Raw genomic sequence first — 27,876 nt, forward strand, 5'->3', positions numbered from 1 at the left:
TTATGCACATTGTTGAACCATGTATCATAACAGCACAAAGAGTGAGAGGAAAGTACCAAAGGAGAACAGGGGTGGGGAAGGCAATCCTGGAAAGGGAAACAGTACTCCGCCTTCTGGTTTAGAGAGTTTAATGAGTTACTAGCGGGGATAGACTCTGGATCCAGACAGGCCTGGTTTCACATACCCTTGGGAAAATTCCCTAACCCTATCTGAGTCTCAGTTTCTTGACCTGTAGTACGAGCACAACACTTCCTTCACGGGGTTAAACATATGAAAGTGCCTAGCGCTGCACCAGGCCAGTAGGAGCCACTCCACTGTGGTGATTATTTGCTTGTTTTAGTGACACAACGCTATGGTTGGGTTCAGATTCACACTCCGTAGCTGTGTGATATTCAGCAAATGGTTTAACCTCTCTGGGCCTCAACCTCCTCATCAGTAAGCCAGGGAGGATAATAATACCTACCTCACCAGGTTTGCAGTGAGGATTCAATAAACTGCAAGGCCCTTAGACTAGCTCCTGGCACGAAATGAAGGCTGGCCATTCTTGGTGGTGATCGTAGGCTAATTTATTACTTGACATGTACAGTTAATCTCATTTTACTGCTAAATTCATCGAGGCATGGGATGGCTACTTGGCATACCTGTGATCGAGCTGTCATTTCTGGCCATTAGAATTGCACCAGGTATCTTGGCAAACTTTCACATAATCCTAAACACTGACATTAATTATGCCTCATTATTTCAAAATGGTTTCTTCAAAGCAGGCAAATATCCTGATGGTTGGCCACACTGTCTTTACGTCCCTAAAATCCCCTTTCATCTTCTAAAACATCTCTCTCTTAGCCAGGGTCAAGGAATAGGAAAGCAATAACAAAATCATTTTGGAAAAAGAGTCCAGTCTTACAGACTTCTGTTTTGCAGTATGTTTTATACTGGAAAGCGTTTCATCTTGCTACCTCCCCGTTTCTACAGGAACGATGCCGGATACCTTTGTAAGCAAATGTAGATGACCCAACAAACACACGAATGAAGGTATTTCAGAATTTTCTAATGCATTTTAATAAAAGAAGATGTCCCACGTATATGATTTCCTAGCCCCCCTTTGATGCCTGGAATATAAAACTTATCAGGCTTTATTGTGGTTTTTCTTTCACTTGCCTATCTTTCCAACTACTGAGTATTCAAGAGGAGTGTCTCTGCCTTATTGGGATCTTTTAACTCCTGAGACTGCACAGCAGTGCAGAGTCTTTGCCGAGGTTCAAATCCCAACTTTACCATTTAATAGCCATGTGACCTTGGATAAGTCACTGAAATTCTCTGTGTCTCAGTGCTTTCAACTATAAAGAGAGGATAACAACAGTACCTCATGAGATTATAAGGATGATTAAAGACCTAATATTCGGAAAGGGCTCAGAACAGGACTAGACTGAAGGATCATAATAGATGCCATATTATTTTGCTGATATTATTAGTATTATTACTAGTGATAACTGACAGACATATTCCTACTCTCATGCAGCTTACATCTCACTGCTTGAGACCAATAAAGAAATATATCAAAAGAGTAATCAGGTAGTAAATGTACGGTAAAGAACATAAAAAGGGGAGTGTGATTAAATATCTTTGGAAGACTACTTAGATTGGATGGTCAGAAGACACTCTAACGACGTGACAACTGAAAGCAAGACCAGGGAGGAGCCAGCCTTAAGAAGTCTTGGAGAAAGAGCATTCCACAGATGGGGAAAACTAGCCCCAGAGCCATAGGCAGGAAGGAGCTTGTCTAGTTCCAGAGCAGAAGAATGTCAGTGTGGTTTGGCTGGAGTGTGATCAGCGAGGAGGAAAGGGGCAGGAGATGATGCTGCAGAGGTAGGTGTTGGCTAGAGAACAGAGCCCGTGTAGAATCAGGGAGAGAATCGGAATTTTATTTCAAGTGTAAAGAGATGTCTTTGTTGAGTCTTGCAGACTCACGTGATCTCATTCATATTTTTAAATAATCACTCTGGCTGCTCTGTAGATTAGAATCAGGAAGATAAATCTGGAGGCTCTTGCTTCAGACCCAAACAAAACAAACAAAAAAGAAGGTAGCTTATATTAGGATGGTAGTGGTGGAGACAGCCTAGATGGTGTTGGGATAGGTTTGGAAGATAAAATCAACAGGATGTGCTAATGGTTCAGCAACACAGGTCATTGAGGTAAATATACTTATTAAAGGAAAAAGATGTTCAGGTTACACGGTACTTTTCTTTACAACTCTGCTTTAGATTTATCTCTGACTTAAAGCACAAAGCAACTCAGAGAGTCAAAATTTCTAAAATGGACATTAAAAAGGGATAAGGCTATAAAAGCATTCTAATAAGTACGAGGAAAGCTGTAAACACCAGAGCTAGCAGCCCTCTTCCCCCGCCATGACCTACAGAAAGCTGCAGGCCTCTAGGAACACCCCCCTCATTGCCTAGTGCCATGTCAACATGACATGGGAAAATTGGCAACATGACTGATTGAGCGGGGGATGGTGGGCAGGGCTGGGCCCAGCAGCCTAGGATGGTGATGTTTCCTCGAAGTCTGCATATAGCTCGCAAGGACGAAGATGTTCCTATGTCCCCTAGTAGGGGACCCAGAAGAGCTAGACAGGCCAGTGGAGCAACAGAGATGGAGCATCAGAAAAAGTAGAGGCCACGGAATATGAAAACTTCTCACCCCAATGCCAGCACCCCCAAAAGCCCAGAGAGGACCAGTCCTACCTCATCAGACCCTTGCAACACAGACCAATAAGGATCCGGAGAATGGTGACGGATCCTGCCACGTTCCATAAAACAGCCTCTTACACCAAGATGCCGCCTTGAGGACACGCAGGGAGAGGCGAGGGGCATCCGAGAAACCTGCGCATTTACCCAAAAGAGCATGAGTAAGCAAGGGGCCTGGGATACCATTAATTAACAAAGTTCTGGTTTCCTTCCTTTCTAGCAGGGTAAATGGCCTATGAAGAAAATTAGCTCAGGTGTGGAAAATAAAGGAGCTGTGGTTTTCTTTGCTCATCTAATTTATAATTATTGCATTCGTAATACAATCATAAATGTTGGTCACAGTATCAGTACTAGGTAAGATTAAATTCAATCAAACATGTTAAGCAAAACAAAGAGAAAACTTTATGATAAAGAATACAATCGACAATGAGAGTATAGTTTAGATGCACAAAATAGTTATTTTAAATTCATATAGAGACCATGAAAAATGCAAAGAAAAATAGACCAAAATATAAGATTAGGGGACTTTAAATCACAATTTTAGTCCACGGAAACTCAATTAGAGAAAAAATAATTAAGCATGTTGGATGTCAATTAGATAACTGATGAACATGAACATAATAGATATATAGAAATTACTATCCTAATTTTTAAAAAATACATCTGCTTTACAAGAATTTATGGGACATTTATAAAATTCTGACCATAAATCAAACCAAAAAGAAATAGAAATAGCACAGAATACATAATCTGACTGTGACCTCCAGTGATATTAAACTATAAATAAAGAGGAGGAAAAGGAGAAAAAGAAAAGAAGGACAGGAAGAAGAAAAAAATTAGATCTCATAGAAATTAAGAAATTTACTTTGAATCAACACTTGGGTCAAAGAAAAAAACAAAACTAAAATTTCAAAATATCTACAAAATAATAATGGAATACATTACATACTAAAACATATGTAACAACCTAAAACTCTTAGGGTTTAAACCACAATCATAAACACATTGTTAAATAAGAAAGAATAAAAATAAATTGAGCGTTCAAGTCAATATACTAGATAAAGAACAACAAAATAAAATTAAGGAAGTGTAAAAAGGATGAAAAAAGTGAATTAGGGAAATTAAATTGGTTAATTTTACAATACTAAAAAATAAGAGTACTAGTGATAAATAAATCTAATAACTGATTCCTTGAAATAATTAATGAAATAACAAGCCATTAGCTGGCCTAACCCAGAAAAAAAGAAAGTTAACAAAATTAGAAAGAAGAAGAAATAGCCACAAATATGGAGAAATTTGAAACAATCATAAGAGACACTCAGACGAACGAATATGTATTTATTCATACTTTTGGAGTTGGTCTAAGACACTTCTCATATACTGCATTTCTTTTTGGTGTTCCTATTATCAATGTCAAAAAATGTCATAGCAAGGCAAAAGAATTTTTACATTATTAAATCAAGAAAAACTTCAAGGTTGTTTAAATAAAACTTTTGTGGATTTTTGGTTTCTGCTGTTGTCAGCGGCAATTTTTTTTTCTCAGAGCATCTCTCCCTGACTGGACTGATTACTTCATGGTCATAACAATGATTGGGTTACATTTCTTAAGTGATTTTATCCTAAATATAGAATTCTCTGATGGGGCTAAATCTTAGCATCAGCAGGAAATGATATGCTAAGTATATTCTCAGCCTCCAACCATCCCCAAAACTACCGGTCAAATAAATTCCACCAATTTACTCTAAAAGCTAAAAAGTGTCGTGTGTGCTTTAAACGTCAGCCAATTTTGAGGTAATTATACCTGAAAGCAGGAATCCATCAGGGTCTCTTTTTTTAGAATTAAATTCAGATGGGAAGTAAAGGAGTCAAGGGATGTTTGCACATAATTAGTTCCATTCCTATCTTCCTCTGCTGTTTATTGACAGTACAAGAATTGGTGCATTTTTGGAAAGATATATAAAGGGTTTTTTTTCTCATCTCCATTCCATTTCCTTCAACTGGGTCAATTTCATCGTGAATTTATATGAAACTGAGATTTCAGTTTGAAGGGGAAAATGCAACCTAAAATATGGGAATAAACCCTTACACTTGTAGAATGCTTTACAGTTCTCAAAGTGCTTTCAGAGACACCATCTCATTCCATTCTCACAATAGCTCTTAAGGTAACATCATCTTTATTTCAGATAAAGAGGATGAGAATATGCCACCCCAAAACAGCCCACTTTGGCATAAGGATTATTTTGTGCTGAACACAATCAAGAAACAACAGACAAGGAGGAACCTCTCTGCCCTCCCCCTTATTTCCTAACAGCAGAGCATCAATTTGTATTTGCGAAGTTGTCCTCCTTCCCCTCTCCCGTGCCAGGAAGAGGAGAATTTCTCAGTCACTGAAGATGGCACCCTTGAGTCTGCATAACAAGCCTTATTAAAATAACTCTTATCTTCCATTAGTTTCCCCCATATATTTACCTTCTTACAATTTACCGCCCCCTAGAAGCCCAAATCCCTTCTCCTTTGTCATTACTTTCCACAATTTACTGCCCTTTGTTAAATGATGTTTAATCTCCCAAGCCTAACCACTTCTATGGGTTTTCACTTCTTTTCTGTGAAGCTCCCATGTGCATGCAAAATGGACCTTTTCTCCTGTTAACCTGTCTTTTGTCAGTTTAATTCACAGGCCCCATTCACTAAACTTAAAAGGGTGGAGGAAAGGATTTTTTCCTCTTCTACAAGATCAAAACACTTGCCACAAGATTGTACCTCAAGCAAACTTACTGTGTGCACAATTACTTCCCCCTCACACACCTACAGCAGACATTACTAATTCATCAAGTTGCTCTTTTCTGCTGAGGCCAAACATTCCCAGAATCCTCAACAGTTTCCATGAAACCCCTTTGCTATGCCTGCATTAGTCATTTCAACATCAACCATAAGAAAGAGTCGTGGCATAGCTTAGAATGTTTGTCACCTGACATCTCAAAATTTTTAAAACATGCTGTAGGACCAGCTGGATGTCTCCAAAAGAGAGCTTGAATACTCAGAAGTACTCAGGAGTTTGATTTTAATTTCATAATTTGGGCGGGATATAGAGTAATACAAAAGGGAAAGGTACATAATAATTGAAAAGGTATCAATTCCTGCAGATACTTTTAAAATTTTAGGTACAGCTAAAGGTACACCTGCAGAATCAAAAGAGAATCTGTTTTGATCTTCATTACTATACATTATTAGTTTTCTCCTTTAAAAACTGGTCTTTTTCTGATGGGTGAGTTGATACCGAGTTGTGGGCCACAGGTGCTCAGCCTTCCTTCTCAACTGCAACACTAACTCTACCATAAATTGCATAATAGAGGTGCAAGATGTTTGTTATTGATAACGATGTGGGTGATCCCAATAATTTAGATCAGGGTTCAGGAAAGTATGGCTCCAAATCTAGCCCATGGCCTATTTTTCTAAATAAAATTTTATTGGAACACAGCACACCTATTCGCTCACATATCATTTATGGTTGCTTTCATGCTACAAAGGCAGAGCTGAGTAGTTGGGACAGAAATCTCATGACCCACAAGGCATAACAACATACTATCTGGCCCTTTAGCAGAAAAAGTCCTACAACTCTCAACCTAAAAGATCCCTTAGGAGTCATTAAATAAGTGGTAATTGTCACAAAGTGTTTTCATGTACAAGTCACAACATAAAAGTGTTCTTTAGAATTTGGTGTCTTGTAAGTCCGTCAGTCTCACTTTCAACCTCCCCCTGTGTCCAAGGCCCTGATCTCCTTGTTTGCCTCCCCTCCATATCTGGGGTTAGTCACAGAAGAACAGGACATAGGGCGCCATAGATTTTTCTTCCTTAGTAACCACAATGTAATGAATATTGAGGGAAAGGCAATGCTAAAAAGGTTCTTAAAATGCATTAGAAGTAAACAGCAGGATTGTAAGTAAACTTTTATTCTCATTTTAGATGGGCTGCTTGACATAACCCATTAAGCATCCCTCTATGACATACCTAAAGGCTGTTACTTTGAAAACTGAACTAGTAAAATCCAGGATGAAATATGATATACAGTTCAGCCTATGATCAGAAAGGCTTGCACTTCTGCCTTAACTAACCTGTCCCAGTCAAATGAATGATAGCTGATAGCAGAACCAGAATAATACAAAACAAACAAAAATATATTGCTTAGAATATCAAAGTCAAATGCAACACAAAGCCAAGGATAATGTACATTCTCTCGCAAGAAATCTTATCCCTGAGGTGTAGTAACTTTCCACATGATATTCTGGAATTCAAAAAAAATCTAAATATTGATTTTATGGGGTGAATAGAAGGTTTTCTTCTTTCCTCTGCAGTTGTTCCATTTGACATTCAAAAAACTCTCGTCCTTCTCTCAGAAGAGTTGGAAAATATCAGAATTTTGAACCGGAAGAATCTTCATCCAACCCTCTGAATTTGTCTGATGAAATTAAGGCCCAAACCACACAACTAGCTAGACATGGAAAGTGAACTAAAATTCGGATCTCCTGTCTTTAGTCAAAAACTCTTTTCTCTACATCACATTAGTTTAATTTATCTTCGCCTCTTGGATGGGGCAGTAGGCAAGTTACTTGGTGAAGAAAGTCTAAGAGGAAGTGTTGTTACATAACACTTCCTCTGCGGTGACGTAAGTTAAATTCTGGGCCCCCAAGCAAAACTTTTAGAAAAGGTCCCATCACTCTTGATTAACTGCAAAATAAGTGAAGAGTAAACAGCTGTGTAATGAAAAGTCCTCCCCACACGGCTGACCTCACTAAGATGCAGACACCCGTTCAGGCAGTAGTTACCACCATCTGCCTCTGGAAAAAACTTTTAGTTCTTTTTTTGGTTACTGTCACGGCCCCTCCTGTTCTCTAGAGTGCACGGTAAAGACTAGATGCCTTCTGTATAATGACTGTGGTCAACTATAAATATAAGGAAAATGAACATGCGCCATCTTGATGTCAAGCTAATTTTAGCTTAACAGTTTCATTTTAAGGATGCCCAACCTAGACTGGGCACATCATGGCTCAGCCAAAGAAGTTTTAAAAATGGAAATTACAAAACCACAGCATGGAACCAAAATTGTTCAGATGGTAGTAACAGTGATTGAGATGCTCTTAGCAATGTTGCCAAGAGAAGGCCTCTCGGTGCACAGCGGTGGGCTCTTAAACCACACGGATAAATAGATTCGGTCATCGCTCTGAGGTGAACAATAGATCCTGTGTTGTGGCCTTGGCTTTGTTGTAATGAATGTAAATAGTTTCTCACCATTCAGATGTGTTCTAGAGCACGTGCCGCGGGCAGGTGTGATCAAGGTTTCTTACCACGTCGTACGTACTGTCTTCTCAATATTTCACCTTAGCTTTAAGCGTCAGCAGCGTCTGACTACTGTTTTCAATCCACAGAACAGCTACAGAATATGTCTGAAGATTCCAGCCTGTTATTTTTCTTCAAATCTGGGTTTCAATCTTGGTTAATGTTTACCCAGAAATATGTAATTGCGGACTTCCTCCTCATAAACCCTTCCAGAGCGCTGGCTGCCCGCGTGCATACTATTATTATCTCTTTGCCTGGGGGCTAACGTAGGGTGTGTCCACATAGTCACAGGATGGATAACCTGCTCTCTGCCAGGAAGCCTGTATGGTTAGCAGCTGCAGCTAAGAGAAAACACAGCTTGCATGTTTCCAATAATATTTGTTTTTCTTCTCCTTTGGATAAACAAAATGGAACTGGTTTCTTTATTAAAAACTCACACTTGCCTTTCCCTATATTTTTTGGATCACTCCTCATTTACTCTGTTTCCATCAGTCACTGTGATTTGGATGTACTTGACCTACTCCCTCTCCCTCATTCAACCAGTCTTCCTGGGGAACTTTTTTTCCCCATCCATCACCTGTAGCTTCCTCTGCAAGGCCCTCCCCGCTTACAAGCTCCCATCCTCAAAGACGAGCACACACACAGACACTATTAGAGTTTATTGCAATCTTCTGTGTGCTACCCGAGCACTCTTATACCTCCACTTAAAAAATCCTGCTCTAACTTGTATTTAACTGTGTCCATCCAACCTCCTTCAGCCAGACTGATCTTACTGATCTCTTCATTCTCGGTGTTTAGCAGTTATCTCAGTCCTAGGATGAAACTAAATAATTTTTCGGTTTTGAATTCAGGTACAACTGACATATGTAAACTTCACCCTTTTTAGTATATGGTTCTATCATGCAGTTTTGGTAAATGCATACAGTCATGTAACCACGACAATCAAGGTATAGAGAAACTCCATTGCCCCCAAAACTTTCCTGTTCCCCGTGTAGTCAACTCCTCCCCTCATTCCCAGCCCCTGGAAACCACTTTTCTGTTTCTATACGGTTTCTGCAGGCCCACAAATGAAACAACACGGTTGCAGCCTTTTGAGTATGGCTTCTCTCACTTAGCATAACGCATCTGAGATTCTTCCACGTTATTACTGTGGCCGTTCATTCCTCTCGATTGCTGAAGAGTATTCCATTGATGAATATACCACATTTTTTACCCATTCACCAGCTGAGGGACATTGGGTTGCTTCTAGTTTGGGGCCGTTGTATGTAAATACAGCAGCTACAAGCATGCACATTACGGTTTTTGTGTGAACATAGTTTTTATTTCATCTGGATAAATAATTAGAAATAGGATTGCTGGGTCGTATGGGAAGCGTCTGTTTTACTTTATAAGAAACGGCCTGGCTATTTGACAAAGTGACTATTTCATTTCACTATCTCAACAGCTATATATGAATTCTAGTTTCTCCACATCCTCACCAACACTTGCTATTGTCTCTTTCTTTCTCTTTTCACCATCTTAACAGATGTGTGGTGGCATCTCATTGTGGTTTAAATTTGCATTCCCCTAGAGACTAAAAATGTTGAACATCTTCTAATGTGTTTATGTGATAGCCATACATCTTTGGTGAAATGTCTATTGAAATACTATTCATTTTTGGAGGGTTCTTTGTTTTCTTATTATTGGGTTTTGAGAATTCTTTTTATAGTCTGGATATTAGTCTTTTATCAGATATGTGAATTGCAAATATTTTCCCTCAAACTGTTTAATAAATATTTTTAAATAAATTGAAATCTCATATGGAAAAAATAGTTCTTTTGAAAAGGGCTTATGAGATTTAAACCTACAAAAGATGCAGCTCTGTACCTTCACCTCCTCAGGTGAGTCAACAAGACGCTTAGAATATTGTAATAGAAAAGTTGGTAGTGGCCAATCTAAATTAATAAGTCTGATTGGAAATTATTTAACTGCAGCACACAGGGAGATTTTATCTAAGGGTTATGGACATCCCCCAAATCACTAAAACAATGATTTATCATTTAAGGACTTTTTTTCTTTGAAAGAAAGTCATAATAGAAAATATACATTATGCACATTTTTCTGAGCAATTAGGTATTAGTTTTTCCAATAATTTCTACCATAGAAATCAATTCTTAGAATAGGTATATACCTCTACCAAGACAAGTCTGATGGGCAAACCACTCAGTATTGAAAGCTTCCTCCTCACTCCCATTGAAATCAGTCTGTTGAAAAGTATATTAAAGGATGATGCAGTCAACTTTTGTGCATAGATACGTATAGGCTATTCTTTACTTTGAGGGCCATGGACTTAATGTTCCTAAGAGGATCTTCAGTCCTATAATAAAATATTCCATTGTCATTCCTTGCTTGAAGGGAAAATTTTACAGGAATGGGAGGAAGTTTTATTACTATTTCTGGAAATGAGGTATTCTAACATCGAGTGAATACCTACTGGATGAAAGGACCCACAAGTGCCACAAAATGCTGCATTTTTCAGGCATATTTATTCCCAACCAATCACTAAGCATATACTATTTGTTCCATATTATGGACATCACAGAAGAACTACTAGATATAGTTGCTACCTTCAGTGGGAATTCCTCCTAGTGAAGGAGACAAGAAAATAACACAAAATATTAGCAACAACACCAGACAGTGTTGATTATTAGGTAAAGACCAAAGATAAAGAGAACAAGGGGAGTCCGCTGAGTGGAAGGAGAGGAAGCTATCCATACAGACTAGATATTTCTCTACTAACGATTCGAAAGGGCCACCCAATACTATTCTACTTGCAACAGTTCATTGGGACAATGAGGTTCAGGTCTAATGATATGAAGTCAACTCTTAAATCTTAGGTTTTCACCACTCATTCTGGCTGTAACTAATGTAGAGGTTCAGAAGAGGAATAAAACCAAAACCTAGAGGCATCAGAGAAAATTTCATAGAGGAAATGGGATAAAAGCTGAACCCTGAAGCATGGATAGATTCTGCTTAACAGAAGAGAAACAGGAGAGCAGTATGAAGGGACCAAAAGAACCAAAAGGGCAGCTGTGGAATTTGTCATTCTTGGGTCTCCCAGCATCTAATGTCCCTGATTATCATAGAAGGTAAAAGTGCCAGGTGTTTGCTTTCTGAGTCTCCCCGACTAGCACATCATGGCATAGGCTCTGCCAGTTGAATCACCTGCCCCAGACTTGGAATCACCATCTGGTGCTGTGTCGGGAGGAAGTAGGTAGCATGCAGCATGCACGTGGACCGTGTGTGGCTGGATCCTCATCCCAGAGGCAGCCAGAGCAGGGGCTCAAATAACAGGACCCATGTCAGTGAGGCCAGTGGTGTGGTTAGCAGCAAAGAAGTGTCTTTAGTGGGTCCAGCCCACAGTATGATTCGGGGCATTGCTCCTGGATACGTGGCCTCCAAGCCTAGGATTTTTCTGGAAGTCTGTGAGCCGTTCAGTATCTTTTTAAGAATTTTCTTTTCTACTTCAATCAGCTAAGATCACTTTTTGATACTTAGAGTAGTCATGGGCATTATATTCTAAGAAGCTCTTTATCAATTTTCATGTCCCCGTGTAAAGCATCCATTAGGAGTCCACCTTCATTTTTCTTAGCAGGCAGCGTAGCACAGGAGTCAAAGGCATGTCTCTGGAGTCTTGTGGCCCTGGGCCTAAACTCCAGCAACATGTGAAAACAAGTCTGTGGGAAATTCTGGGGCCCTCAGCAAGCTGTATGACCACATCATATACTTTCGCACCTTCCTCACTCGTTCCCAGTAAATATGTGTTTGTTGAATATGCATTCAAGGGTCCAAGATCCTTTCCATTCATAACTTTCATTAGAACCAATATAGATTTTCTGCCCATGCATAACAGAATTAAAAGATAATAAGATCAAACTCAGTGACCCTTGGTATAACCCACCCTTCTAGGCTCATTAAAACATGGCCCAGGGGGCTTCCCTGGTGGCTCAGTGGTTGAGAGTCCGCCTGCTGATGCAGGGAACACGGGTTCGTGCCCCAGTCTGGGAGGATCCTGCATGCCACGGAGCGGCTGGGCCCGTGAGCCATGGCCGCTGGGCCTGCGGGTCCGGAGCCTGTGCTCCGCAACGGGAGAGGCCACAACAGTGAGAGGCCCGCGTACCGCAAAAAAAAAAAAAACAAAAAAACAACATGGCCCACATTTAGCCCGCATTAGCACATTGCATTTCTTCTAGTGGTGTTTAACTTCTTGTTTGCTATTTAACTTCTCACCAATTGCCTCACAAATAATCTTGTTTCCTGGAAGACAAAGACTGTCTGTATCTTTGGATTTTACCGCTATACCCAACACAGGGCTGGGCATCTAGAAGTTACTCAATACCTATTTCCTGAATGAAATAAAGTCTGGGGAAGTACCTCGGAACAACCATTTTATTGTTTCTCACGATTTTGTGGGTCTGTGATTTGGGCAAGGCTCAGCTGGGTGATTCTTCTGTTGCATGTGTATCGATGTAGGTAATTCTTTGGTGTCCAAATAGCAGCTGGGCTTGTCTGCTTAACTTCCATGTCTTGCATCTTGGCAGGGACAGCTGGAAGGCTGAACTCAGCAGTAACTGTCAACCAGAACACTTAGGAGAAGCCTCTCCAGGATGATAGCTGCAGAGTGGTCACCTCTTGCTTGGCAGTTCAGGGTTCCAGAGCAAGTGTTGCAGTCAACAAAGCCAAAACTGCCTGTTCTTACAACACCTAGCCTTGGAAGTCTCACAGCATCACTTCTTTCACACTCTGTTTTTCAAAGCAGTCTTAAGTCTGTCCAGATCCAAAGAGAGGGGACGAGACCCCTCCTCTCAATGAATTTGCAGCCATGTTTTAAAACTGTCACAGTCCTCCCTCTGGCCACAAATGCCAACATACCTCCCACATTAAAAACAGACTCAACTCCCTCCCAAAACCCTCCATTATGGCACCAGATGCTGGCCTAGGCTCAGGATAGAAGTCCAGGATCTCACCATCAAAATCAAGTACTTATCAGGAGTTTCCTATAGGCGCCTCATTGATAAATCTTAAATCTTGTTTCTATGAACTCAGCTGAAAGTCAGGGATTAATCTGAAAAGTAAACTGAGAATTATATTTTGCGTAAAAAGATGGAAGAGACTAGAAAGAAGCATTTCAAGGAATGCTTTCAATTTACTTCAAATAATATATCAAATATTACCAACAATAAAACTCAAGGAGCTAAGGTCTCCCCTGGGCCTGGCCATAAACGAGGCACTTAGAAAAGCACAGTGAATCTGGAGCCACTAGGGGATCATTTGATGTTCCATTTAAGGCACATTCCTAAGCATCTTTCTTATTCCCAGGAACGTTGCTCATCAACTAACATTTATTCAGTGCTTAAAGGTTCTGACCTGTCGTTGGAAGTGCTATGGGGGTTCATTCAAATATGTTTAATCCAAACATGTCTACATTCTCTCCTTCACTCAGTGCCAAGGACCATGAACAAGTGACTCATAATGCAATTCTCACACTGCCCGTAGAAGCTGAAGTAGACAACAAAGAGGTCTGGGGGATTTTTAACATTATTTTGATTAAAATGATGAACAGCGCACATCCACAAACAAATGCATTAAATGGCAAATTAATGGGTCATCAAGGACTGCTGAGGCGGGAGAAAAAAAATGGCGGGAAATGGACCTGGGCCCCAGAAGCATGGATTTAGTGTCTGATTTCTGCCACCTTTGTGCTCTGAGCGAGGCTTTTCCCCTCTTTATGCCTCAGTTTCTATAAAATGAAGACTCTAGAAAAAAAAATGAAGACCCTAGGAGTTACTTTACCAAACCCTTCTAAAGATCAAATGAGGTAAAAAGGGGAATAAATGTTAAAAACTGTGAAGTGCTGAAATAAAGTGTCATTAGGGTTTTTTTTCTTAATTGGAGTATAGTTGATTAACAATGTTGTATTCGTTTCAGGTGTGCAGCGAAGTGATTCAGTTATACATATACATGTATCTATTCTTTTTCAAATTCTTTCCCCAATTAAGTTATTACAGAATATTGAGCAGAGTTCCCTGTGCTATACAGTAGGCCCTTGCTGGTTATCTATGCTACCTATAGCAGCGTGTACATTAGGTTTTGATTGACTTTAATAATCAACTTTCACTTAAAACTCCACACAGGTATGTAAATTTGTGGTGGCAATCTCTCCTCCCAGCGACCTAATACACATGGATATTTATTGAACACATTTATTCCTCATTTAACCTTGGACTTAATGTCAGTCCTCCATTCTTTCTATTAACAGGCACACAGATCTATTTGGTGACGTATGTCACAGTGTGTTACAAGTGCATTAAGTGTAATGTGGCAGAATGAGGGCAATCTGTCTCCGTGTGCTTCCTGTCATCACTTCCCCCCAATTCAAACCTCATCACCTCTCCTCTAGATCACTGGCCTCCTCAGGAGTTTTCCAACATGTGTTTCATCAGATTAAAATTGATCCACATTGCCAAAAATTAAGTACCTATTCCTTATTCTGGCACTCAAAGCCTTCCACATATGTCCCCCCAAATACCTTTCCAGTATTCTTTCTCAGAAACCCCCTAGAGAACACCTATACTCTAGTTAAACAAATCACCTGGCTTTTCCTAGGACACGCTCCGCCTCATTTTCTTGCCTGCGCTATTTGCTCCACTTGAAAACCTCTATACCCGTCTCCTGTTAAAATCTGACCAATACTTTAAGGCAACTTACAGACTTGGGAAAAATAAAATGAAGCCACATCAATAATGATAATACTCATACAGAAAGTCACAGGAACTAATCTGGTGTGCCAGGCAAGACCACAACGTACAGACAGCTATAGAACTGGGAAGATAATGTCAGTGTGTTACAGCTGAAGTTTGCATGGTTCCTGCCATAAGAATTTTGGAAAAGTTCCTCACCCCTGGGACTTTACTGTACTGAACAAGTAGACGGTACCCAAAAAGCTGTCAACTATGACAATAACTGGCTGTCTTTTATGTACAGTTCTCATCACATAAGCCCAACCTAAATGGTGCCAAAACAATCCATCATTTTGTTTTATTTGGTATTTTAATGCAAAACAGGTCTCCCAAAAATCTATCCAAAAGTTGTATTTTCCAGACCTTTGACAAAGAAACTTCTTGGTTGTTTTGTTTTTATGTCTTCTGAAACCTTGGTAAAGCGATTGCAAGCACATATTATCTTGCATTTTTTATCTTCACAGAGGCTTTAAAATTTTTTTTAACTTCTTAGCTTTATAAAGTTTGAGCAAAGGATCCACACACAAGTAAAAGTGAACTTAGATCAGATTTGCAACCACCTATGACTCGCAGAGAAATTGCCGTCTACTGCCCAAGACAGATTTATTTCAAAAAGGTTTCATTGGCTCCAACCATTTAAGAGTATGCTAACAATTGGAGAAAATGTCTGCAAATCACACATCTCATAAAGGGATAGTACACAGAACATATTTTTTTTTTTAAAAAAAAACCTCTTAAAACTCAAAAATATAAGAAACAAACAAATAAATAATAAAAGTATGCTAGCACTGAGTGGTGAACTCAACGCATAAAGTACTACAAGCCCATAAAAGTAACCCTCAAACAAAGGCTACATGAAAAAAGGCCATCCTCTGATGTAAACTAACCAGAATCCGCAGAAGATGGTTGGAATTAGTGATCCGCTGCTGAGCCACTCAGCTGCTGAGGCGGCACAGGGAGTCCCAGCAAGGACCACTATAATTTTTAAGCCTGTAAAATTGGCCAGCAATGACAGCATAACAATCACAGCCCTTCTCAGAAAAATAAATGAGCTTTTCCTTTCCTCTCATGGTAGCTTTTATATTACATACAAAATATTGACAAGCACTGATTCGCAAGATGACTTCCCCGAGGCAACCCAACCTACAATGTGCTTTGGAGATAATTTGCCACCAACAAAAGGATCTCACGCTGCATCATCAAGGAAAGGCCCCCCTAATATGAAATCAATTACCCAGTGCGTCCTGAGGGCCTATTATGTGCGATGCCTTACAAAGAAGATTAAGACAAGACAGGCAAAGAGGTCAGCCTTTACTCAGCACGTGGTACTAGGTATTCAGCCCAAAGTGCTTTCATAGCTACATCACTCAATCTCCATGAAACCCTGGAGTTAGGTATTATTACTCATATTTTTACAGGTTAAAGAATTGAGGCTCAGAGTAATTAAACAACTCTCCCAGGTCACAGACACATAAATTGTGGTCAAAAGTATCCAGTTTGAACCCAGGCCTCTCTTCCTTAAAACGCATGCCTCTTCCAGTGCACACCTGCTTTCCTGAAGTACAGCTCTTGCCCTCAAGGAATTTACCTTCTGGTAAATCTGAAACCTTTGAGACTCACAACATGTAAAGCGTGTTGGAATGAAACAGTTTGGTGGTCAAATGATATAAGCAGAGGAGTACCTTAAATATAAAAGGGGGAGAAAATAAAGAAATTTAGTGGTGTTTTGCTGACACTGTGGGTGACAGAAATGGTCTTCTCAAACTCGCTCTAATTAAAATAGATTGTCTACTTGACAAGTATTTCTATTTAGTGGAGAAAACTGATTCCAGAGAATAGCAGAGCTGGAAGAAAATATACTTTTAAAACCATCCAACAAAACTTCAACTATATTTACTATATTTCTAAGTGAGATTCTCAAACAGGAATGCATTGGTCAGCTGACCCAAACATCCAATTCATCAAGAAGTTAGATATTGCATTATAAATTCATAAACTGACCTTTTAAAAAGTAACACCTAGTCTCAAAAATTATATAAATAAGACTTGGGCTTCCCTGGTGGCGCAGTGCTTGAGAGTCCGCCTGCCGATGCTGGGGACGTGGGTTCGTGCCCCGGTCCGGGAGGATCCCACATGCCGCGGAGCGGCTGGGCCCGTGAGCCATGGCCGCTGAGCCTGTGCATCCAGAGCCTGTGCTCTGCAACGGGAGAGGCCACAACAGTGAGAGGCCCGCGTACCGCAAAAAAAAAAAAAATATATATATATATATATAAAAGTAAGACTCATATGCCCCTGCCCTATTATCTCTGGAAAAAATAATAAAGTCAAATATCCAAATCTGCTCAGTAGTGACCCCCACCAAGGCTCAGGAGTCTAAGCTCCACCAGGCAGAGTCCCAGCCTCAATTTTCTTGCTTCCTTCAGCACTGTCAAGGTACTCCGTGGAATCTAAATCTTCTCCTAGTTGCAGGGAGACATTCATGCACAAAGGAACAAAATCATCTCCCAATTAACATTCTAAGAACCTTAAGGAATGCGTATGCCATACATAACACTCTCAGTGAGGGAACAGACACTCAGAAGATCATATATAGGGCTGTGGTTTAAACCAGGATATTATAATTTTCTTTTCCAGTAGAGTGCATTTCCTCACCCATTTGTAACAATTTTTACTTGACTGTACTCCCTCTTAATTTCACACTCATAAGAGCTTGGATCCAAGGATGGCTGCTGAACATGGCTTTAAATTAGAGAGGCTGAACAGTATGAAATAGCCAATAACCATTTTTACATACAAAAAAAAAAGCAGTATCATATGTACAAACTAATAGAATGAAAAATCCCAAGGGTTTCCGGTGTGCTAAAGGGTCTTTAAGTAGAATCTTTTCTTTCTCTGGAGGATTTCAATGTTTCCCTGAAAGGCATCTCTAGGTTTCTTCCAACCCTCATAGCTATTTGTCAAAAGTCAATCCTCTAACTGCCTTGGGAGGTTTTGTTTCAGAGAAATTATACAGCAGAAAAATCCAGGCTTCTTTCAGAGGATAATTCCGAAACCATAGGAAATAATCCGATAAAAATATAGGACCTTTTAACTTGTGAAGGCAATAGAAATGCTTTCCGAAGTGTAAACAGTTTAAGACTCTGTAATACCTGGTTCTTCCACCTCAGCAAAGGAGTTTGTTCCATCTCTGCTGAAGAAAATCTCCATCAAGACATTACAGGTGATTTAGCTTGCAAACTAGTTTAGTCCTGTATGAGCTCCACCAAATTGTATTTATGGACTTTCATAACGTGAGAGCAACAAAGACGCTTCACCTGGGTCCCCAAGCTGGGCTGGCACAGGGGCCAGTGAAAGCAAATGCCTTATTTTAAGATCCCTACATTCACAGCCGTGCTGCTCTCCACCTCTCCCAGCCCCACCTCGCTGGGAAGTGTAGATGGAAGGATTTGGTTTTATCCCCCAGGAGGCCCAGTACAGACACACAGCATGAAAATAAAGCATACAGGATAATATGCTTATTCTCTGGGGGGGTAAATGTTTACACTACACTTGCTCCTTGCAGATCCTGCACTTCCTCTTACCTGCCCTCCTCAGGCCAGCATCCAACAGTGCTGCCTAAGAAGATCACCTAGGCCTTCTCTTGCAACAGCACAGAAATAACTCATCTTGACAACGATACGGATGTGGGGATGCAGGCGCAGGTAGACAGAAGAACGCATGTGCATAATCCTTTTTTCTCTAGGCTATGCCGGTTCTGGCCAGGATTGTGAAGGTTTTGTTACTATTTATAGAAGAGGCAACAGCAAAGAGGGTAAGAGGTCTGGCTGTCCCCAAAGGAAGCAATGATCATCGGTGACCGCTAAGATCACAAAAGGGAGACAACACTTACTAGGCACATCTTCTGAACTATTCTTGCTGAAAAAATAGAATATCTAACCTGAGTGAGGTCAACCTCTAAATCTAACTACCAGTTCACAGAAAATGGAGAGGGACAGAGGAACGAAAAGTAAAGCCACAGGTCCGACGTAAGCAGGAGGGTAGATGTGATGGTGGCAGCACGGGGAGTGCTCTCTAACCACTAGACAAACTACATGCCCAGCACGTGGATCCTTCTACGGTGTCTTGCCGTGCGGCCATTCCTTCACTGTGTCTAGAGGGATCCCACATTTGGGCAGATTTTATTTTATTTTTTTTTAACATCTTTATTGGAGTATAATTGCTTTACAGTGGTGTGTTAGTTTCTGCTTTATAACAAAGTGAATCAGCTATACATATACATATATCCCCATATCTCCTCCCTCTTGCATCTCCGTCCCTCCCACCCTCCCTATCCCACCCCTCTAGGTGTTCACAAAGCACGGAGCTGATCTCCCTGTGCTATGCGGCTGCTTCCCACTAGCTATCTATTTTACATTTGGTAGTGTATATATCTCCATGCCACTCTCTCACTTCATCCCAGCTTACCCTTCCCCCTCCCGGTGTCCTCAAGTCCATTCTCTACGTCTGCGTCTTTACTCCTGTCCTGCCCCTAGGTTCTTCAGAACCTTTTTTTTTTTTCAGATTCCATATATATGTGTTAGCATACAGTATTTGTTTTTCTCTTTCCGACTTACTTCACCCTGTAGGACAGTCACTAGGTCCATCCACCTCACTACAAATAACTCAATTACGTTTCTTTTTATGGCTGAGTAATATTCCATTGTACATGTGTGTTGGGCAGATTTTATATCACCCCTTTATTTCTTCCTCTCATTGAGCAAACGTCTACCTCTTTTTGTGCTGAGAGTGCTATAGTCCACGTGGTTAGACTGCCAACTACTCTGCCCGGATTCTCTTCCCTCCAGGGTTCTAGGTTGGAGTCACCAACAGAGACTTTGGACAAGACCTGAGAGGCACAAGTGAAGTCTTCAGTAGGACGTGGTGACAGAGGAACAAGTCCCAGGGGACCTCGTCCCCTCTTCTTCACATGTAGCTCTTTTTCCCAGTTGTGAGCCCTGCCGAGCACCAGTGTCCCACTACCAATCACGTGGTCACAGACCCTCTGCAGCTACCCAGAAGCAGCAGCTTCCCGAGGAAGCTTTCCACCAGTTCCCCCTTCCCAGTCCCACTTCAGCAGCCACATGGCCTGTCTCCTCAGATCTCCCCACAGCTCTGACTTGCCCCCTGGGCCAGTACTCCGCCCATTTCTTAAGGAAGTGACTCCTCTGACCTTCCAACTCCCCTTTCTGGACCTCCCCTTCCCCTGACCCTCCCACAGTGTGTAAGGTTTAGTTCCTATAGTAAATACCTCAGCCCACACTCAGAGGGCACTGTTTCCCCGGGGAACCCTGTATGACACACACCTATCAACTCCAGGAGCTGGATCGTCTTCCCAGAGCCTCCCAAGAAAGACAGTTCTAATCCTGCTCCAGGAGAGCCTGTGAGGCCTGGAGGGTGCCGGTGATTTCTCACCGTCGACCTCACTGCTGCCGGTGATCACACCCAGCACCTCAGCGTTTCTGCTGGGATGCGGCTTCACCCCTCTTACATCAGGTCACTCTCTCTCCGAAGACCACCCACGGCATTTAATCGGATTCTTTTGTTTAATTGGAGCTCATTTACTCTAGCTTTTAGAATCATTTTTCCAAGTGCTTTATTCCACACATTCAGTGTTTCTTCTAAATAGTCACATTTGACCAGCATGTGTTTACATCTTTATCTAACCCACTGATCCATGGGAAAGGGCCAAGGACAAATGGCTACTGTTACAGACTCCTCTCAAGGAGTCTCTTTTGGATATGACGGTCATGTCCAGGTTTCCACGGAACCCCAGGTAAATCAACATCTAATGCAGGAGACTTGGTCAAATGAGGTAGTGTAAAAGTTAAACAAATAAAGAGATATACCACCAGTGGCTTTAAATCTGGGAAAATAGTGCATCACTGAAAATAGGAAGAGACAATAGGGCAGGTGTTTTCACACTGTATGCAAGATATCCAAGATGATACATTTAATTTTAGATGCCTTAGGTTGGAGGTCTGTGGAGAAATACCTGAACTCAAATGGACACTTGCATAGGAGTGATACTGTATTTGAATACACAAGGGTAGATTCATTCTTTAAAAGGTAATAAATAGGTAAAGACAGAAAAAAGGGGGAGGCCAAAACTAGTACATTAGTAATGTCTGTGTCATATGCACATATGATCTCCTGAAAGTTAGGAGCTGCTCCTAGCACATTTCCATTTACATATGTAAATATGTAGATACCTGTAAAGTTAATTTACATACTTATACCAATTTGGATCTCCAGGACTAGGAACCACATGGAGAGTTAAGAAACCCCATGATTCTCCTATTATCACCTCCTGAAGCCCAGTATTGTTGAACAAGGAAGGTTCTCTTAACTTATATATACATGATGACCAGGAGAGTGACCCAAATTGTAGAACACATTTTATCTAAGTTTGCCCCTTTGCTGGAATGGGACTTTTTCCCCCCATTTAAATATCTTTAGACTTTGATCCACATATGGACAGAACTGTGAGACTGCCCATCACTCGGGGACTGGTTGAATAAACTCTGCAGCTCTCAAGGGGATGAGAAGCGTCTATATATCTGCTAAGTAGTGACTGTCAAGATACATGGCATAAAAATGTGAAAAGCCAAGTAGAGAAAATATGTATCTCAAGCTAACATTTATCTAAGAAAGTGGAGATGGAGGAGATACCCGTCAGCTACAAATTGGCCCTCGCCATCTACCTCTACAGGGATTAAATCACGTGCTGCTGCAGCTGCTGATTTTCAACACCCCCTGAAAGGAGTTCAGGGTGGAGAGCAGAAGTGAGGCACTCTGTGCTCTGGGAAAAACTGGCAGAACAGGTCTTCAGATAGATATTTTCAGGAGAGAATTTTATGAGCCCAATTCTTGTATACTCATATCTAGAAAAGCACTAAAATCCTTCATGGTGACATCTGCTCCCTGTGACTAGCAGTAACCTTCATGACACTAGCAGAAACCTCTGCAAAAAATATGTGCTTGATTGCATGCACTCTCCATTCACCAAAATCACCTTCCCCCCGCCTCTTTGGAGCAGTTTCTCCGAGCTATCTGAGATGCTGTCTCCCAGGCTATAGTCCTCATTTTGCCCCAAATAAACCTTAATTCACAACTCTCACATTGTGCATTTTTTTAAGTTGGCAACCAATAGCTACACATACTTGCTCCTATTAAAAAAAAAAAGAATGATAAACAATGAAATTTTAAAAATTACTTAATGGTGGATGGGGAGACAAAAATGGAAGCCAGACGTCTCTGAATAGACCTTGTTTTACATGACTTCAAAACAAAATTAAGAGAAATTTAAAATAACTACACTACAACTCTAAAGCAGAATGAAACAAATAAATTTAACCACCAAGCACATTTTTAGATTATACAGAGAACAGTTCATTTCAAGTGACTTTAAAAGACAATAATTTGACTGTACATCCCTAGTGGTATATACTCTAAAGATGAATTACACAATAAATTCAAACTGGTTTTGATAATCATATTTTAATACTATTTTATATTTTTATTCTGAAATATTAATTATATATATAGTTATATATAAATTTATAAAGAAAGAGAAAACAAATAATTAAGTATTGGTAACAACTCAATAAATTGGGTTACACAATAAATTCAAACTGGTTTTGATAATCATATTTTAATACCATTTTATATTTTTATTCTGAAATATTAATTATATATATAGTTATATATAGATTTATAAAGAAAGAGAAAACAATTAATTATTGGTAACAACTCACTATTTAGCTTCTCTTTATAAAGAAAGAAAAGGAAGAAAGGTGCAAGGGGGAGAGAGGAAGGAAGCAAGGAAGGAAGGAAGGAAGGAAGGGAAGGAGGGAGGAAAGAAGGAAGGAAAGGAAACAATGACCACCCTAGTAGCAATAAGCACCCCCCATACCCAGGCTGTGGTCTCTAAATAATACTGTTTCCCATGAAGGAATGCCAGCTCCTTGGAAAAATGCTTAATTCCAGGTTAGGGCAAGAAATACACAAGATAAGCCTAGAACATCTTGTCATACCAGAAAATAAGGGGGCTGCTGAATATGACTGAAGGACTCATAAACCAAACTTGAAGAGGCTCCCACTGACCCAAACGGGACAATCTGAGCATTGATAAGAAAAATCCATCAAAGAAGTACCAAATACGTTTACTACAACCATTAATATGTTTAAACATCCGTAAGTTCAATATGCTCCTTTAAACACATGAAGTGATCAACTTTGGCTGATGTGAAAAAACCAACTCACTGAAACTAGTAAAGAGAGAGAGAGAGAGAAATAGAGAGAGAGGCGCTTGTGAATCTAGCATCTATCTGGGCTTTCCTGTGCATACGATACATCAGGATAGCCAAACTGTTGGTATTGGGAAAGTATTACAGTAAATAAATGAAGAAGAAATGAAAGAATATCACAGATCTAGACAATCATCTTCCAAGCTGTTAATGTCACAAAAATAGAGACAATGTGCGTCTTATGGAAAAGTGTGTTTTTTTTAAGCCATTATTTTTTTAGCAGTACTTACTAAAATATTTATGGATGATATGTTAGGATGTCTGTGTTTTCTTGAAAATAATCCAGGAAGGGGGCTGGGAGACCACTAAGGAGGTTGAGATACAGATAGAACAAAATTGGCCAATGGGGCTTCCCTGGTGGCGCAGTGGTTGAGAGTCCGCCTGCCGATGCTGGGGACGCGGGTTCGTGCCCTGGTCCGGGAGGATCCCACATGCCGTGGAGCGGCTGGGCCCGTGAGCCATGGCCGCTGAACCTGCGCGTCCAGAGCCTGTGCTCCGCAACGGGAGAGGCCATGACAGTGAGAGGCCCGCGTACCGCAAAAAAAAAAAAAAAAAAATTGGCCAATGGTTGTGACAGCTGGGAGATGGTAGATGGAAGTTCATTGCACTGTTCTCTCTACTTTTGCATATGTTTGAAATTTTCCATAATCAATTTTTTTAAACTGATGAGGCTCTGAAGCAAAACTGCCTGGGTTTGAATCCCAATTCAGCTACTTAATAGAGATGTAATCTTGGGGAAATTATAGCAAGTTGTGTAACTTCTCTGTAACTCGCCTTCCCCATCTGTAAAAAGGGATGATACAAATGGCCTGTTATGAGGATCAAATGATATAATACATATAAAGTATCTAGAGTAATTCCTGATACACAGTAAACACTTAAATGTTAGCTATTATCATTTTTAGGATCCACAAAATTGGATGAAGTCTGGGCTTAGAGTTTCTGCATTGTTAAATGGTTACGATTGGCTCATGAGAAATTGTTATTCCTTCTCCTTACTGAGGAGCAAAACAGGCATCCAACAATCCCCTTTCCTCCGCACAACAGCTAAATAGACTACAAAGATTGACCAGTCTTTCAGTCTTCACCATTCTGATGCACTGCTGCTCCCAAAGAAGGAGAGGCTTCAGGTCAATGCCGCCACGTGCTTCTCTCCACTCCCCAAGGGACTCCTCTCTCTCTCCCAGCACCATGTCCAGGGCCAGCCCACAGTCTCTCGCTGAGACCTCTAGTGGTGGTGCAGTTTAGCAGAAAACCAGTAGACTGGACCTTCATCTTGTCTCTGTCCCTGAATAGCTGTGCAACCTTGGATAATGGCTTGATCTTCCCAGAATCTGGGCAACAAGATGTTGCCAACATTTTTGGAACTCTTGTCTTGAAACTCCCTTGGCAGACTATTAGAAGATTCTCGTGAGCCCCCTTCAATGACAGCAAACCTTCAGCCTCTGAGGGTAAAATCATAACCATACACAGCCAAGATGATGTGAATGAAGTACGTCATAAAGCTGGCTTTGGTTTAAAACCTGATGTAACTATTAATAAGGGAGATCAAGTTTCCTTTTAGGAAGCATATACTGACTTTTAAAAACAGTCCTGAAGAAGAGCAGTGACCAAATTCCCAGATTAAACATAAATGGCTTCTTCAGAAGATGTCTGCCTTACAAAACTTTCCTTGCGCTATGTTTGCTAATTTTTCTTTAAGCCAACTTTGTTACTTTTAAATCTCACCTTAAAAAGAATCATAGTCATGCCACCTACAAAGTACTTGAGTGTGTGGGCTTTGTCCTTTGTATAGATGTATTCACGTAGGTAAATTTACAAGTCAAAAAATCAGAAAATTATTCCTATTTCAATTTAACAGCTTAAAGAAATTCAGTACCAGTGGGAGCTTGACTGATTGTGTTTCATCCTCTGTAAAATGGGGCTCAAAGTAATATGCCTACCTCATAGGGTTGTTTTAAGGATTAAGTGAGTAAATATACGAAAAGTATTTAGACAAACTAGCTTATAATAGAAGCCATATATGTGTTAGTTACTATTATCCTTATTAATGTTTCACTGTTTCCAGTTCTCAAAAATAAAATGTCTCTCATTCAGTTTCATTTTTCATTCATCTTGTTTATGGCAAATGTATTGATAGATTCATACCTGAGTGCACACACATTTCTGAGGATTTGAAAGGCTCTTAAAATTTCTTCCTATATTTAGGCAGGCATTCTTATCTTGATAGATAAGCTTATATGCAAATACATGGGTTTCTACATAAGGGCTCCAACACAGACACTGATTATGGGATGACTACCTACTTCTGGTTTTCAGAAAATACCTATACATACCTATCAATCAGCAAATATTTACTGCATGCCAACTCTACCCAAGTTAATGTGGTAGGAAGTATGGAAATACAGGGAGAAAGAGGCACAAGCCTATTCCTGGGGAGGAGAGTATCCCAGTTGAAGAAGGAGAAACATTTGCATATGAATCTGGTGCACCAGTTATGGTTACAGGTCACCTGTGAGTGCTAAGTGACTGGGGCAAAGGTAATGATGTTCTTCCACCTGCAGTGGAAGAACAGCGGTGGGGAAAAGGCCAGAGAAGGCTCTAGCGACCAGGATAGTTCAAAATCCTTTAGGAGAAGATGGACCTGAGCCGAGGCTTTAGCGATGAGTAAGATTCAGAAAAGGGAAAAGGAGGGGGAAGGGCATGAACAAAGGGAAGGAGAGATTCCGAGTGGACACTGGGACGACCACACAGACTCAAGTAGAGAGCTGGGGTAAAGAAATCGTGGCAGAGAGAGTTAGCACAGGTATCCAGACTCTGACACCAGCCTAAAGAATTTCAACTTTATGTCAGAAAATGAAAAACAAATACCGTATGCTAACACATATATATGGAATAGAAAAAAAAAATGGTTCTGAAGAACCTAGGGGCAGGACAGGAATAAAGAAAGACACAGAGGTAGAGAATGGACTTGAGGACACGGGGAGGGGGGAGGGTAAGCTGGGACGAAGTGAGAGAGTGGCATGGACGTATATACACTACCAAATGTAAAATAGATAGCTAGTGGGAAGCAGCCACATAGCACAGGGAGATCAGCTGGGTGCTTTGTGACCACCTAGAGGGGTGGGATAGGGAGGGTGAGAGGGAGACACAAGAGGGAGGAGATATGGGGATATATACGTATATGTATAGCTGATTCTCTTTGTTATACAGCAGAAACTAACACATCATTGTAAAGCAATTATACCCTAATAAAGATGTTAAAAAATCTAAAAAAAGAATTTCAACTTTATCTCATGAGTGATACAAAGGTTATAAGGGTTTTGAACAAAGCTTTGACATGAGTCAAGTAGTATTTTAAGGAAATTTCTAGAATTGGGTCCAAAGAGCCTTCTGTGGCTGAACTATTTGCAGATATGGGCATTTGTGATTCCTTTCTCTCCCATTTTCAAGAATTCTGTGGCCCATTTGCCTGTGTTTACCACACTGTCGATTCATATAATCCCTCAGAGTTGAGTTCCCCTTTCCAAAACAGGACAAGACTGAGGTAGCAAGCATGTGATTTGCCAAAAACTAAATCCATCTCGTACTCAGACTGCATGGCCACGTGATCCTTCTAAATTGGGTACTGACAACTCCTCAGGCTCTGAAACTGTTAGAAGAGAGACACATGCATTCAAATGCCGGCTCTCTTCCCTTAGTAGATTGTTATGGAAATAGAGAAGCATTGCTTTTTTCTTTTTTCCTGACAGTAAAAATTTTTTCTTGTTTTTCCTGATTATATAAATAATACATGCTTACTGTCAAAAATTAAAATACATCAAAGAATAAGGAAGAAGTCACCTGGAGTCCCAATCCTTCTGAGACAACCATCATTAATATTTAGAGATTCACTTTCTAAGCACCTCAACGTGTACAAATACCTAAACCCACATATTTTGTAATTTAATCATGGTTTTCAGTAACGTGCTGGTAATGTAAATGCCTTACTATTTAGTCATTTTGTTGCCTTTCAACTTTCCCTTCTTCTCTTTCCCACCCCTCAGTCCTGCCCTTCCTATACCCAGCTTTACATACTTAGTGTGTATCTTCCTAATTTTATGCCCTTATAAACATACTACATATACATATATAGGATTTTTACATTTCATTGTTAAATTTATAAAAGTAGCAGCCATCAAATACATTTCTCTGCACATATGTCGCCCACTAAACGGTGCATGATGAAAATTCCTCTGTTAAGTGATATTTAATTCATTCTTTTCAATATGTCATGAGATAATAATATTTATTGAGTACTCACTGTGTGCCAGGGACTCTTTCCATATTATGTTGCCACTTTTACTTAATTCTCACAAAAACCTTCTGAGATTGGTATCGCTGTTGTCCTCATGTTACGGCTGAGAAAACAGAGGCATAGAAGCTTAGCACCATTCCCGAGGCCATTCATCATACATGTAAGAGGAATATAGGGATTAAAGCCCAGGCAGCCTGACACAAGAGCCGTGCTGTTCACCCCTATACCACACGGCTGAGCCAGGCATGGTGGGTCTCCCAACCAGCCCATCACTAATGGGCATTCTCTTGATTCCAGTTTTTTGCCACTACAATAATACTTCAATAAATATCCTGATCTATGGGTGCTTTATTTCTTTTATCCAACAAATATTTATT

At 40.4% G+C, this 27,876-nt stretch overlaps 1 long non-coding RNA gene across 1 annotated transcript in view; it reads right to left on the reverse strand.

Moving 5' to 3' along the window:
- Nucleotides 1-2,740: 2,740 nt before the first annotated feature.
- LOC137223424 (uncharacterized) overlaps nucleotides 2,741-27,876 on the reverse strand; it is an 81,972-nt gene continuing 56,836 nt past the window's right edge. The window contains exons 2-3 of the long non-coding RNA XR_010942866.1: nucleotides 27,506-27,602; nucleotides 2,741-2,879 (exon numbers count right to left, since the gene is read on the reverse strand). This is a non-coding gene — a long non-coding RNA (uncharacterized lncRNA). The remainder of the gene's footprint in view (nucleotides 2,880-27,505; nucleotides 27,603-27,876) is intronic.

Source organism: Pseudorca crassidens, chromosome 4, assembly GCF_039906515.1.
Source record: "Pseudorca crassidens isolate mPseCra1 chromosome 4, mPseCra1.hap1, whole genome shotgun sequence".
In the NCBI taxonomy this organism is placed as follows: domain Eukaryota; kingdom Metazoa; phylum Chordata; class Mammalia; order Artiodactyla; family Delphinidae; genus Pseudorca; species Pseudorca crassidens.